Source organism: Lycium barbarum, chromosome 2 (genome assembly GCF_019175385.1).
Source record: "Lycium barbarum isolate Lr01 chromosome 2, ASM1917538v2, whole genome shotgun sequence".
NCBI classification, from domain to species: domain Eukaryota; kingdom Viridiplantae; phylum Streptophyta; class Magnoliopsida; order Solanales; family Solanaceae; genus Lycium; species Lycium barbarum.
In genome coordinates this window covers 105,142,493-105,158,219 of record NC_083338.1, presented here as the reverse complement: position 1 = coordinate 105,158,219, position 15,727 = coordinate 105,142,493, and positions in this window count along the sequence as shown.

Sequence of the window (15,727 nt, the reverse complement as noted above, 5' to 3'; positions counted from 1 at the left end):
AGCTTAGGGTGAACATGAAGTCTATATGACCTTAAGGAGGGTATTTTAGTAGCTTTAAAGTGTATGCGATAAGATTTTGAAGTTATATGAATCGGTGGAACTAAGTTCGTCGAGGGAAGTGAAGTATAAGTTTTGTTTGGGAAAGGTTCCGCAAACTATCAAGCTAAGGATTGTTTAGAGATGTCTTGGGAAGAAGCTATAAGGCTCTTTAGATTGTTAATAAAGTGTTAAATAAGTGCTAAGAAGGTTCCTTAAGGATTTGAGATCAAACGAATCGACGAGAACAACTTAGGAAAAATGGAGTTATACGACCACTTATATCACGACCCGACTAGGGGCCACGACGAGTACCCGAGGCTAACAACCGAGCACCACTCATTCTATTACTCATTATAGGTTCATTCATTAATCTTATACTCAAATCATAGGAAAACCATTTTTTTTTCACTTTAAACATAATTACCTTTATATACATAAGCCCTACGGCTATCAAAATAATATACATACAAAAAGGACATCGTGAGACCATACTACCCACATATTCGCATCTACGAACCTCTACTACAGTACTAGACATATGGACGGGACAGGACCCCGTCGTGCCCAAAACATATATGTACACAAAATAGTAAATCAATGGCACCTCCGAAATAATGGAGTGCTCTCAAAAGTCTGCTTATCGGCTTCTATAAATTTGGGTCGCCTCCCTGTCTACCTGTGGGCATGAATACAGCATCCAAAGAAAACGAACGTCAGTACGAACATTGTACTGAGTATGTAAGGCATGAATGGAATGAACATAATTGAGAAATCATATGACATAAAATGAAGATATAACCTGCGTAACTTTTAAGGGTCGTTATATTTCATACCTATATCATATATAATCATAGTACATGTATCATCATAGCGCATATATCATCATATCATATATATCATAGTACCGTATCTGATCATACACATTAAACATTATCCGTATTCGGCCACGTAGTGGCTCGACAATATCCGTATTCGGCCACGTAGTGGCTCGACAATATCCGTATTCAGCCACGTAGTGGCTTGACAATATCACATATATGTCTTCCGTACCCAGCCATAACAAGGCTCGGTATATCTCATCATCATCATTGCCATCACTACGGAAATCTTTTATCATCACATACATCTCATAAGCTTATCATAACTTTTCATAGAGCATGCATTTGAATTTAAGGACAATCTATGAAAATCATATCATATTAGTAGCATGAACTTCATAAAAATATCGTATGATAGGATTTATAACCTCTAAGCTTAGGCTCATCATTACCATTATCGTATCTATAGCATATCTCTTACCTTTATCTCATATGAAACCCCCTATGAACATAGACTCGTAATTTTTCGGAACATTGGTCACAGGACATGCATTAGAGCTTATAGACAATATATAACAATATCGGGGTAACATAAGGTCGAGAACCCCCGATTACATTATGGAGTGATCATATTCATCATATCTCAGCTTGAAGGAACTAACATTTTAAGGTGAGTGTATCACAAGGAAAAGCATCAATGGAACCATACTTAGGATCATTAACCTCATGGAAATCGTACCTCACTTTAAGATTCTTTATACTTACTCATCGTCATCGTTATCATCGTATTCATGACATATTTCTCATCTTTATCTCATAAGAAGCTCTTTATAATCATAAACTCATAATTTCCGGTGTGTAGGAAAGTCATGGGAATATAGGAGAATTCATGCCATGGAGTCATGCCTTAGAAAGAAAGGACTAGCCTTACATACCTTTACCTTTAGCTATTCTACTGCTTGATCGTCCTCCTTCAATGCTCACGTCTTTACCTTCAGGGGAGTTTGTATTAACATTAGCTAAATGATTATAAGAACGTGCTTACTAAAGCTAGAGAAAATTGGGCAGCATTTCCTTTGTTTATACAACTTTCCTCATATCACATATCAACTCCCCAAACATCCATAACAACATTCTCAATATTATAAGAAACAATCATCATTCATCTACGTTATCCATATTTCACAATTGCACTTTAATTCCTCCATAATCATGGTAATAGTACACTATTACATTTTCTCACATATAATGCTTATCCCATGTCCTAAATGTCATTTATAACATAATTATAATCACAACATATCAATATTCATGACTTATTCCAAATTACCACTCAAAATGTCACTATCCTCACATTCATGACCCATTTTCTATATCCTTCTACAATCCAAGTCTTTCAACCTTTCATTACTTTGAACAACATGGAATGATCATAAAACTTACCTTAGATAGTGTAATAATAAGCCTTGAGCGGAGATACTCCTCTTGCACCAAAACCCTAGCTTCACTTCTACTTAGATTCCTTGTCTTGGATGAACTCTAGTGAGCTTCTTACACTTAACTCTCTTAGTTTGATGAAGTTGATCTTGAATCTCTCTTGAGTTCTTATGGATGAAATGTGTGGAACCCTCTAGAAGCCTTGAGAGAGATGAAGAAGTGTGGGAAATGAAATTAGTGAAGTGGGATCACAAGTATATAATTGAACTTAACTCAGCTCGTCGGGACTTCCACAGACACTTATACGGTCCGTATAACATTGCACGACCCGTATAAGTGGTCGTGATTCACCACCAGGCAAACATCATCTCTGCTGGGTGTTATACGGAACCTTATACAGACCGTATAAGTCGGTCGTATAATCCCATTTCACTGAAATGATCTCCGTCGTTCGTTTGAATCCAATCCTTGTGGAACCTTCTTGACACTTGTTTAACACCTCGTTAACTATATGAGGGACATTATAACTCTTCTCCCAGACATCATTCAATCATTGCTAACTTATCACTTGTAAATCCTTTCCGATTCATAACGTATACCTTGCCTTTCTTAGCAAATTTTCCTCTCTTACTTTGAATGTCTTTGAAATCTCAATTAGGATCATCAAGTGCTATTTCTTACTTATCAAAACATCGTATACGTCGTGCCCTTCATTAGTCTATTCACTGTACGTTAACGAGAAATTTCCAGGATGTAACACCTTATAAGGTCCGTATAACTTTATACGGTCCGTATAACCTGTCCAGAGAAGGTCAGCTCCTGGTAGCATTATACGGTCACTTATACGGACCGTATAAAGTTATACAGATCGTATAAGTGTCTGTATAACACAATCGGGTCAAATGTTTCTCCAATAATAAATAGATGACCCAAGTTCTAATTTATCATTTTCCACTTCTCCACACTTCTTGAGACCTCTAGAATATTCCACACACCTTATTAACACAAATTCCAGAGAGATCAAAGATTAAACACCAATAATTAAGAGAATCAAGTGTATGAATGCTCACTAGGGTTGATAGAAGCCAAGAATTCCTTTGGTATTAAAGTTGGGGTCTTTCTCAAGTGGTGTATCTTAAACTAAAGTTCATTCCTATATAATCAAAGGTGAGTTTTGTATTTACTTCATGTTATTAAGAGTATTGAGTGGTTGAATGACTTGGATCAAAGAGGGAAGAAGAATATGAAGCTCAAACATGGGTGTAATGATATTCTTGAATAGTAACTTAACTTCAATCATAGTTCTTAATATACCATGAGTATAATCTTATTGTGAATGATACAAATGATGTTAAAGATGTATTATATGAGAATTAATACAATTTTATGTCACAGCTATGGTTATGGATGACTTTGAAAGGGGAATTTTGAGAATGGAATAACATTTAACTTGAAGGAGTTTATTGATTATGATATTATGGGTGTTGTTATTGATGCTTGAGAGTTGTTTATCACATGGATAAAGTTGTTGAAACAAAGAAAATGCTACACAATTTTCATTAGCCCTTAGTCTTTTTCGTTTAGACTTAAGTACGCTTCCAATTAGCTAATTTAGTACGAATTCTCTTGAATGTAGAGTCGTGAGCTTGGAAGAAGAATGCTTAGTCATTGAGAAGACGTAAAGGTGTGTAAGGCTAGTCCCTTTCTTTCAGAAAGGCATGATTATTTATATTTGTTACACCCCGAAAATTTTTCATTAACGTACAGTGAGTAGACTAACGAAGGGCACAATGTTTCGTTGAGAAAGAAATACCATTTGATGATTTTAAATAAGATTTCAAAGACATTTGAGGTAGGAGATGAAAGTTTTTAAGGAAAGCAAGGTATATGTTGGGTGTCGGGCAGAAATTACGAGTATCGAATTAATGATCGCTTAATGATATTTTGGAGAAGAGTTATAATGTTCCCTAGATTGTTAACGAGGTGTTAAACAAGTATCAAGGAGGTCCCATGAGGATTTGAGGTCAAACAAAGTGATGAGAACAAAATCGGAGAAAGGACAGATTATATGACAAATTATACGGTTCGTATAATATTATACGGTCCGTATAATGGTCCGCAGAATCATCACAGCGAAGGTCCCTCACTGATGGGATTATACGGTAACTTATACGGACCGTATAATGTGTCGTATAATGGTCACAGAATGAGTTGTTAAACGGGGTGATTTCACGGTCACTTATACGGACCGTGTAAAATTATACGGACCATATAATGTGCCGTATAATTGACACAGAAAGGGATGGTTGCTGAAGCATTTTCACGGTCACTTATACGGACCGTAGAAATTTATACGGACCGTATAAGTGTCTGTATAATGATGTCGGGATAGATTTTTAATTTATAAAAGAATATCCCAAGTTCATTTATTTCATTTCATTTTTCTTCTCCACAACTCAACAATTCTCTAGAACCTTCCACACACTCCATATACAAGAACTCATGATAAATTGATGATCAACTTCATCAAATCAACAAAACTAAGTGTTAGAAACACATCAAAGTTCATCCAAGTCAAGAAATTCAATGGGAAGTGGAACTAGGGTTTTGCTCAAGTGAAGTATTTCCACTCAAAGCTCATTCCCACACTATCAAAGGTATGTTTTATGGTATTTACATGTTATTTGAGGTGTTGAAAAGTTGAAACACTTGGATTGTGGAAGGGTATAGGAAATGGGTCATGAAAGTGGGAATAGTGTAAATTTTGACTAGTAGTTTGGAATGAATCATGAATATTGATATGTTGTAATTGTAATTACGTTATGAATGATGTCAAGAGCATGATAGAAACATTAGATGAGAATGAATGTAATGTTGTACTATGATGATCATTATGGATGACCTTGAGAGGAAATTGTGAGGATTGGATAATGATGAATTTGATAAAAGTTATTGATGATGATATTACGAATGTTGTTATTGACGTTTGGGAGTTGATATATGATATGGAGAAAGTAGTATAAATAAAGGAGACTCTGCTCAAATTTCTGTAGCTCAGTTCACACGCGCTTATGTTATCGATTATCTAATATGAGTATGAATTTTCTTGACGGTAGAAACGCGAGCAACAAAGAAGAACGATCAAACGATAGAATAGCTAAACGAAAGAGGTATGTAAGGCAAATCCTTTCCTTATAAGGCATGAATCTTCCTAATTTACCATAATCTTCCTAAATAACGAAAATTATGAGTCCATGACTATAAGAAGCCACCTACGCACATGATAAAGAAAGGAGATACGATACGAGCATGATCATGATGATGATGAATATAAGTATGAAGAATCCTAGAGTAATATATGATGGTCATGAAGATAATGATCCTAAGTATAGTTTCATTGATGATTTTCCTTGTGTACACTCACCTCAAAATGCTAGTTCCTCCAAGGTGAGACATTACGATTATGATCACTCCATAATGTAGCCGGGGGTTCACGACCTTAATACACCTCGACATAGCCATAGTTACCTCCAAATTCTAATGTAGGATTAATGATGAATGTATGAGGATGTTAAGCTATGATAAGATTATGATATGCCTATGAGATGTGTAATAATGATGAGTTTATGATTGATTATATGACGATACGATTCCACCGCGCCTAGTTGGCCGGACATGTTACCGCGAATGCGGGCTGCATACGATTCCACCGTGCCTAAATGGCCGGGCATGTCACCGCTAAGGCAGGCTGCTATGTTTACACCGAGCCTAGAGGGCCGGGCATGATCACCACTAGTGGGCGGCATATGCTGGTTACCCGAACGCGGGTTAACGATGATGATTTATATGATACTATGATGTATGCGCTATGATGATACATGTACTATGATTGTATATATTATATATGTATGAAATGTATCCACCCTTAAGAGTTACGCAAGTTGTATCTTCACCTTATGACTTATGATTTCTCTATCATGTTCATTTCATTCATGCCTTACATACTCAGTACAATGTTCGTACTGACGTCCATTTTCTTTGGACGCTGTGTTCATGCCCACAGGTAGACAGGGAGGTGATCCAGACTCGTAGAAGTTATTAGCAGATTTACAGGAGCACTCCATTACTCCGGAGGTGCTATTTGGTTGAATCTTTTATGTGTGTGTGTGTGTATATATATATATATATATATATATATATATATATATATATATATATATATATATATGTATGTATGTATTTTGGGCACGACGGGGTCTTGTCCCTTCCATATGTCTAGTACTCTAGTAGAGCCTCGTAGATACGCATATGTGGGTAGTGTGGTCTCACGATGTCACTATTGTATCTATGTTATTATTTTGATAGCCGAAGGGCTTATGTATATAAAAGTAATTATGTTTCCAAATGAAATGGTTTTCTTATGATCGAGTATAAGTTAATGTGTATGATGAGTAATAGAATGAGTGGTGCCCGGTGGTTAGCCCAGGGTAGCCGTCATGGCTCCTAGTCGGGTCGTGACAAAAGTGGTATCAGAGCAGTTCAGTCCTAGGAAGTGTCTACGAGCCGTGTCTAGTAGAGTCTTGTTTATGCTGTGTTGTGCGACACACTAATAAACAGGAGGCTACAGGGAATTTAGGAAAAATGACCATCTTTCGTCTTAAGAGATCGCGCGATAGAGCTGTGTTATAAGATTTTCTCCTCGCTAATAGTGTGCTATGATTTCAGAAATGCCGCCAAAGGGAAAAGCCACAGCTGCCCAGAAGGGCAAGACTGCGATGAAAAGGAGGGTAGAAAGAGAGCTGCTAACGAATGTAGAAGAGGGCGAGTCACATAATGAGGCCCCATCTAATACTTCTCCCACTCCACCTATTATAGAAGAACAAGAAAGGGTATCAACTCCAGCTCCTATGCCTCCGGTTCCTCTACCGGCTATTTTTGGTCAACAAGTGACCGAGGCTATTCATCTTTTGACGCAGTTAGTTGCCGCTCAAGCACAGCGGTAGAATGCGGGTCCAAGTGATCGGGCAGCTAGTACCAGGGCCCGTGATTTCATAAGTTTGAATCCTCTGAAATTTTTTGGGTCAAAGCCTAGTGAAGACCCGCAAAGTATTATTGATGAAATGTTGAGGACGTTGAAGATTATTTATGCCTCCAAAACTGAATCTATGGAGTTGGCATCTTACAGACTCTGAGATGTGGCGGTATTATGGTATAATAATTGGATATCGTCAAGAAAAGAGAATGCACCTCCTCCCGTTTGGAAAGAATTTGTAGATGCTTTCATCCGCCACTATTTGCCACCCGAGGTCCGCCGTGCTAGAGCGGATAGATTATTAAATCTAAAACAAGAAAATATGAGTGCCCGGGAGTATAGCCTTCAATTTAATTCCTTGGCTAGATATGCCCCGACTATGGTGGCCGACATGGGAGATAGGGTACACAGGTTCATGACTGGCTTAGGGCCATATTCGTTTAAGGATTGTTTGACGGCTTCGCTGCAAGATGGGATGGTTATTTCCCGAATTCAAGACCATGCCTAGAATTTAGAAGGACAACAACATCCGCAAAGGGGTGATCGTGATACCAATAGAAGGCAAAGCAAGAAGGCCAGATCTATGGGGGCAGGTAGTGATTTCAGAGGGGGATCGAGGCAGACATATCCTAGACATTCAGGCCAGTCGGCGACTAGTGCACCTCCACGATTTGCAGATAGGAGATTTGATCGCTCCTTTCCTTCAGACAGGGTAAGACTTCGAGAGCTTCAGGTTCTCAGTTTGGGGGTGATCATAGTCAGAGGAGACCAGCAGTGTCATGATGTAGTCAGTGTGGTAAATTACATTCAGGGCCATGTCGCTAGGGCAAAGATGCTTGCTATGTTTGTGGAAAGACTGGGCACTTGATGTGAGATTATCCCTCGAGGTATGGTAGAGGTGGGGTTTAGCCCACAGGATCAGCGGCTGGTTCTTCTTCAGTGCGCCCGGTAGGGCAGGCTCCCTAGATTCCAGCAGGTCGAGGTAGAGGCAGAGAGGGAGCATCTACGTTAGGTGACACTCAGCCCCGTATGTATGCTTTAGCAGGACGACAGGATCTTGAGTCCTCCCCGGATGTGATTACAGGTACATTATCCGTATTTTCCCGTGATGTGTATGCATTGATAGATTCGGGTTCTACCCTATCTTATATTACTCCGTATGTTGCTGGTCGTATTAGGGTGAAACCCGAGCCAATTAAACCTTTTGTGGTATCTACTCTGGTTGGTGATCCCGTGATAGCTAGACAAGTGTATAAAAATTATGTAATTGTGATATGCGACCGCCAGACTAAAGCTGATTTAATTGAGCTGGAAATGTTAGATTTTGATGTGATTATAGGTATGGATTGGTTTGCCTCATGTTATGCTAATGTTGATTACCGAATAAAAGTAGTTCTATTTCAATTTTCGGGAGAGCCCGTGCTTGAATGGAAGGGTAATACAGCATCTCCAAGATGTAGGTTTATTTCCTACCTTAAGTCAAGGAAGATAATAGCTAAGGGATATATTTATCACTTAGTTCGAGTTCATGACACCAAAGCAAAGTCGCCAACTTTCCAATCCGTTTCGGTAGTGAATGAATTTCCGGATGTATTTTCAGATGAACTTCCATGCCGTCCTCCGGAAAGGGAGATTGATTTCGCTATTGATGTGTTGATGGTTTGAAATAGGAGAAGTACAACTAATAGGCCCTGAGTTGATTCAACAAGCAGTAGAGAAAGTCAAGGTGATCCGAGACCGATTATTAACAGCCCAAAGTCGCCCAAAATCTTATCCGAACAACCGCCGGCGAGACCTAGAATTTCAAGTTGATGATTGGGTATTCTTGAAGGTGTCACCGATGAAAGGTGTGATGATGTTTGGCAAGAAAGGAAAGTTAAGTCCTCGATACATTGGACCCTATAAGATTATCCACATGGTGGGTCAAGTATCTTATGAATTGGACTTGCCTCCAGAACTTGGATCAGTCCATCCAGTTTTCCTTGTTTCAATGCTCCACAAATGTGTTGGAGATCCTATTAGAATTGTCCCAATAGATGATGTTCAAGTGACCGAAAAGATAGCATATAAAGAAGTACCCATTGCCGTATTAAACAGGAAAATACGGAGACTTCGAAATAAGGAAGTGGCCTCAGTTAAAGTCTTATGGAAAAACAACAACCGAGATGAAATGACTTGGAAAACAGAAGAAAGTATGAAATCCAAATACCCACATCTATTTCAGCCCCCAGAAAAGATCCACGATGAGACACCAAGATTATGAGGTACGTAAGTTCTCTTTTCATGTATCTGGGTCGCGTGTGGCCAACTTATATTGTTATTATGCTGTGGCCCTGTGAGGCAATGTTATTATGGGCTGTTGTGACAGGATGGTAATGCCATATTACAGGGGAAACTTTGGCAAAATTTTCATAGAATTCCCGAGTACTTAACATTCGAGGACGAATGTTTCAAAAGGGGGGGAGAATGTTACACCCCGAAATTTTTTTGTTAACATACAGTAAGTAGACTAACGAAGGGAATGATGTATACGATGATTCGATAAGAAAGAAATACCATTTGAAGATTTTAAATAAGATTTCAAAGACATTTGAGGTAGGAGATGAAAGTTGTTAAGGAAAGCAAGGTATATTATAGGTGTCGGGCAGAAATTACGAGTATTGAATTAATGATGGCTTAATGATATTTTGGAGCAGAGTTATAATGTTTCCTATATTGTTAACGAGGTGTTAAACAAGTATCAAGGAGGACCCATGAGGATTTGAGATCAAACAAAGTGACGAGAACAAAATCGAAGAAAGGACAGATTATACGACCAATTATACGGTCCGTATAATGGTCCGCAGAATCATCACAGTGAAGGTCCCTCACTGATGGGATTATACGGTCACTTATACGGACCATATAAAATTATACGGACCATATAATGTGTCGTAGAATGAGTTGTTGAATGGGGTGATTTCACGGTCACTTATACGGACCGTATAATGTGCCATATTATTGACACAGAAATGGATGGTTGCTGAAGCAATTTCACAGTCACTTATAAGGACCGTATAAATTTATACGGACCGTATAAGTGTCCGTATAATGATGTCGGGATAGATTTTTAATTTATAAAAGAATATCCCAAGTTCATTTATTTCATTTCATTTTTCTTCTCCACAACTCAAGAATTCTCTAGAACCTTCCACACACTCCATATACAAGAACTCATAAGAAATTGATGATCAACTTCATCAAATCAACAAAACTAAGTGGAACTAGGGTTTTGCTTAAGTGAAGTATTTCCACTCAAAGCTCATTCCCACACTATCAAAGGCAGGTTTTATGGTATTTACATGTTATTTAAGGTGTTGAAAAGTTGAAACACTTGGATTGTGGAAGGGTATAGGAAATGGGTCATGAAAGTGGGAATAGTGTAAATTTTGAGTATTAGTTTGGAATGAATCATGAATACTGATATGTTGTGATTGTAATTACGTTATGAATGATGTCAAGAGCATGATAGAAACATTAGATGAGAATGAATGTAATGTTGTACTATGATGATGATTATGGATGACCGTGAGAGGAAATTGTGAGGATTGGATAATGATGAATTTGATAAAACTTATTGATGATGATATTACGAATGTTGTTATTGAAGTTTGGGAGTTGATATATGATATGGAGAAAGTAGTATAAATAAAGGAGACACTGCTCAAACTTCTCTAGCTTAGTTCAAACGCGCTTATGTTATCGATTATCTAATATGAGTATGAATTTTGTTGAAGGTAGAAATGCGAGCAACGAATAAGAACGATCAAATGATAGAATAGCTAAACGAAAGTGGTATGTAAGGCTAATCCTTTCCTTCTAAGGCATGAATCTTCTGAATTTTCCACAATCTTTCTAAATAACGGAAATTATGAGTCCATGACTATAAGAAGCCACCTACGCACATGATAAAGAAAGGAGATACAATACGAGCATGATAATGATGATGATAAAATATAAGTATGAAGAATCCTAGAGTAATATAAGATGTCCATGAAGCTAATGATCCTAAGTATAGTTTCATTGATGATTTTCCTTGTGTACACTCACCTTAAAATGCTAGTTCCTCCAAGGTGAGGCATGACGATTATGATCACTCCATAATGTAGTCGGGGGTTCACGACCTTATGTCACCTTGACATAGCCATGGTTACCTCCAAGTTCTAATGTAGGATTAATGATGAATGTATGAGTAAATTAAGCTATGATAAGATTATGATATGCCTATGAGATGTGTCATAATGATTAGTTTATGATTGATTATATGACTATACGATTCCACCGCGCCTAGTTGGCCGGGCATGTCACCACGAATGCGGGCTGCATACGATTCCACAGTGCCTAAATGGCCGGGCATGTCACCTCTAAGGTGGGCTGCTATGTTTACACCGAGCCTAGAGGGCCGGGCATGATCACCACTAGTGGGCGGCATATGATGGTTACCCGGACGAGGGTTAACTGTCACGACCCAACTAGGGGCCGTGACGAGTACCCGATACTTGTACCGAGTACCCCTTAGCTATCCTGTATAAACAGTGCCATATTTTTTTTTTGCACATTAACATTAGCGGTAAACTTTCTAGTATCGCGTTACACCGGAATGCGAACCATTCAGAATACAATACACTAAACTGTACATAGCTGACTGTGTATATCTGTCTATGAGCCTCTAGACATAGTACATTTATACAGAGAAAGGGCCGAGTACTGTCGCGCCCGAAAATACATACACAAAATAGTACCAATGATATGAGGCTCCAGAACGACTGGAGCGCTGCCCAATGCTGCAGATAGAGCCCGAGAAACCCGGTCCGTATACCTGCTGACCTGCGCGGCATGAACGCAGCGTCCACAAGAATGGACGTCAGTACGAATAATGTACCGAGTATGTAAGGCATGGAAAACAATGCAAGCAGTAACATAGAGTGCGATCAATAATAATATCACGGAGCCATAGGGCGTATAACGAGGCAAGAACGTAACCTGTACATAGGGAGGCCCCTTTTCAGGCTGGCTATCGTATAGGCTTGCCTTTTCGTCTTTGAAACATTTCTTTTCATAGGCATAGGAGTCAACATTTTTATATTACTTATCCTCGTGTACAGAAAACAGTACATTTCAGTAACGGTATCTTTTGCTCACATTTACAGACGCCGAATACAATCGGCTCTCCCAACCCCCTCGGTGTCCCTTATTCATGTATACAGAAAACAGTACAATTCAGTAGACAGTATCTTTCATTTACATTTACAGACGTCGAATACAATCGGCTCTCCCAACCCCCTCCCCAACGATGACCCAACATAGTACATCACATATGTATCACACATAATATATATATATATACAGACGCCGCGTACGGCTCATCCCATATCCCGCGTCCGGGCATCCCGCGTCCAGGATGGAATCCAGCTGAATCACGTGGTGATATAACAGTGGCCCTTCCCTTTTTCCCCACATACACATACATATACATTTACTCATCTTTTATGCATATACATGTCTTATATACATTTACTTTACCATATATATATACATACCCATACACGTATACCCGTTTTATGTACCTATATCATATAAGCACACAAGAGAGCCAAGGAAAATCATGTATCCATCGGAGTGACATAAGGTCGGAGACCTCCGATTACATTACGGAATGCTAGTGATAGCTTTGTCTCACCTTGAAGGAACAAGTATTTTAAGGCGAGACTATCAACGGAGAATAGTGTTACAGTAACCGAAAATGAAATCTTAAGCATTTTAGATGACAGTCATAGGTTTTGGAATCTTAGAAAATAAAGTTATAACTAGAAAATATAAATATGATTCAAAAATTAGTTTATCGCTTTCATGTTTATATTAGGTACTTGGCTTAGCCGTAGAGTCGTTCCGGTCGTACTTATCATAGCTACATTCTCTTGTCCGACATTGTCATTATCATTATCATCATAGAAACACTCCCGCTGGAGTAGTCATAGTACTTATCACTTGGTGACGAAATCGGGATCAAAGGCCCCCTTTTGATTCACTTCAAGTACGTTAACCAAGATTATAGGGAAATCCGAGAGTAACGGGCCCACCTCGGGCCGGACGAGGTAGCGTATACAATTTACCCATATTACGTGTCATAGCGTTACTTGTATGGGTCTTAGGGTGATCGGGTCCCACTTAGGAAAGTTATAGGGGTCTAGAAGGTCTTTTCATCATTTTGCACACTTTCTACTTCGATTCAATTGAACGAAAAGTTGAAAACTTTAGGTGCGGATTCCGGGGATTAGGGTTGTCCCCGAGGTTCGTACCCGACTTATTATATCTAAGACATGCCATAGAAAGAAGGGTGAAGCCTTACATACCTCTTTCCGCTCCTTTAGCTATTCCAAATTCGCGTGGCAATCTCGTCAAAATCTGCTAATTGGTCATTTTTACCAAAACTTTCATTAGTATACTTTGAGTTAGAATCTTGAGGAAACACTTGGCTACCGAAATTTCGGCAGCATTTCCTCTGTAAATACACCATCCTCGATATTCAACATGGCCAAATTCTCATCAAACACAATCCGGGAATTTAAACACGGCCAAACTATTAACATAATCAACAATCATCCTAGCAATTCACATATTCAACTCACGATACATTATATCAATTTACCACTTTCTTCAACACTTTCCAACTCCCATAAAGTCAATAACAACCTTATATATATACATTCCAACAACATCATTCTAATATCATGACATTTCATACATGCAAGAATATAACATTCGATTCACATAACCTTCCGAAACGAACTTCCAACTACTAATATGTTACTAAGTTCATTATGCTTCCACTTGTAATATAAGCTCCCACATACATGTACACTACAATTTCTCCAACTCATTAAATTTCCATTTTCTACATATCATTCACAACCAAACACTAGACAACATGATTCCTACACATACATATATATATATGCTACCTCACGGCCAACATGCTACATTTATTTCCTCCATGAATTTCATTCATCTTAGCATACTACAACACATATAAACCTTCATAACACACAAAACAAGATTAAAACTCACCTTTCTTCTTCAACTCCTCAACTTGCCTAAAGTGGTAGATAGGGAAAACGATCAATCCAACGCTTCTAACAACACTCCCACGTTAACAAGCACCTTTCAATTAGCAAGTTTGCACCAAGAAATTATTTTTTTGATGGCTCCAATTTGATCTTGAATTTCCAAGGGTTGGCCGAACCCTCCTTCTTTTCTTTCTTCTATTCTTTTGTTTTTGTTCTTATCCTTTTTCTTGTCTTGAATTGGTAGATAATACAAATATATATCCATATATATCCCATGCATGTGAGGGGCACATGCCCCTCTCTAGAAAACTCCCCAATTTTCTTGATTTTTCTTCCCTTTTTTTTTTGGATTGTTTTATTTGGTCAAAGAAGACCAAATGTTTTTATTGATACACTTTGGCCCCCAAAGCAATGTGGGCATATACTTATGCCACACAACCAACATGGAAATTTTTTATAAACTTTCGAAACTTTTGTGAAATTCCCATTTTGCCCCTCGACTCTTCTCATTATTACTACAAGTCATTTTGTGAATTCCCCTTTATGCTCTTAACCATTCTCATTGTCTTCACTTCTAAATTTTTTTTCATAAACAACTCATGTGTCAAACACATAAAATATTGCTATGCTTGTTGTCTCCCCGCGATTGTCTTGAATTGTCCGATCGCACAAAACGCGGGATATAACATCCTCCCCCCCTTTAGAACATTCGTGCTCGAATGTTGAACTGGCCTCATAGCGTAGTATATTATTTCGGGGAGGTCTCCTTTGTGGATGCCTCATGTCACTTAGCATGTCCATCTTAGAAGCTTAGGTTGCCCTCTTGCGATCTTTACAGTTGTGCTTCTTTCTTGTAGCGTCTGCTGCGTCTATCCCCTCACTAGACATGTTCCCGTACATCGCCACATTAGGAATTCCTTGCCTTAGTCAGTGTGGACTCAATATTGGTCCCACCCTGCGACATCTGTACTTTTCTCCTTCGTTCCCAAGGCTTTCTGTTGTCATGGCTTTTCTTTTTCTGTTAGTTTAATCCGTCTCGGCCTATATGGCTCGTATGGGGTTTCTCACCTCTTTCCACACCCCAATTTACTCTGGGCTGCCTACTTTTACACTCATCTCTTGTTTTCGCATTTACAAAATTTTTAGCATATTTCCCAGGGGGTCACCCATCATGGGATTACTCCCACCTGAGCACGCTTAACCTTGAAGCTTTAATGCATTTCGATGTCTCGGTGTCAATATTTTTACTTCCGCTTCCTCGTACTACTTATGCCGCATAATATGGAACGAGTTGG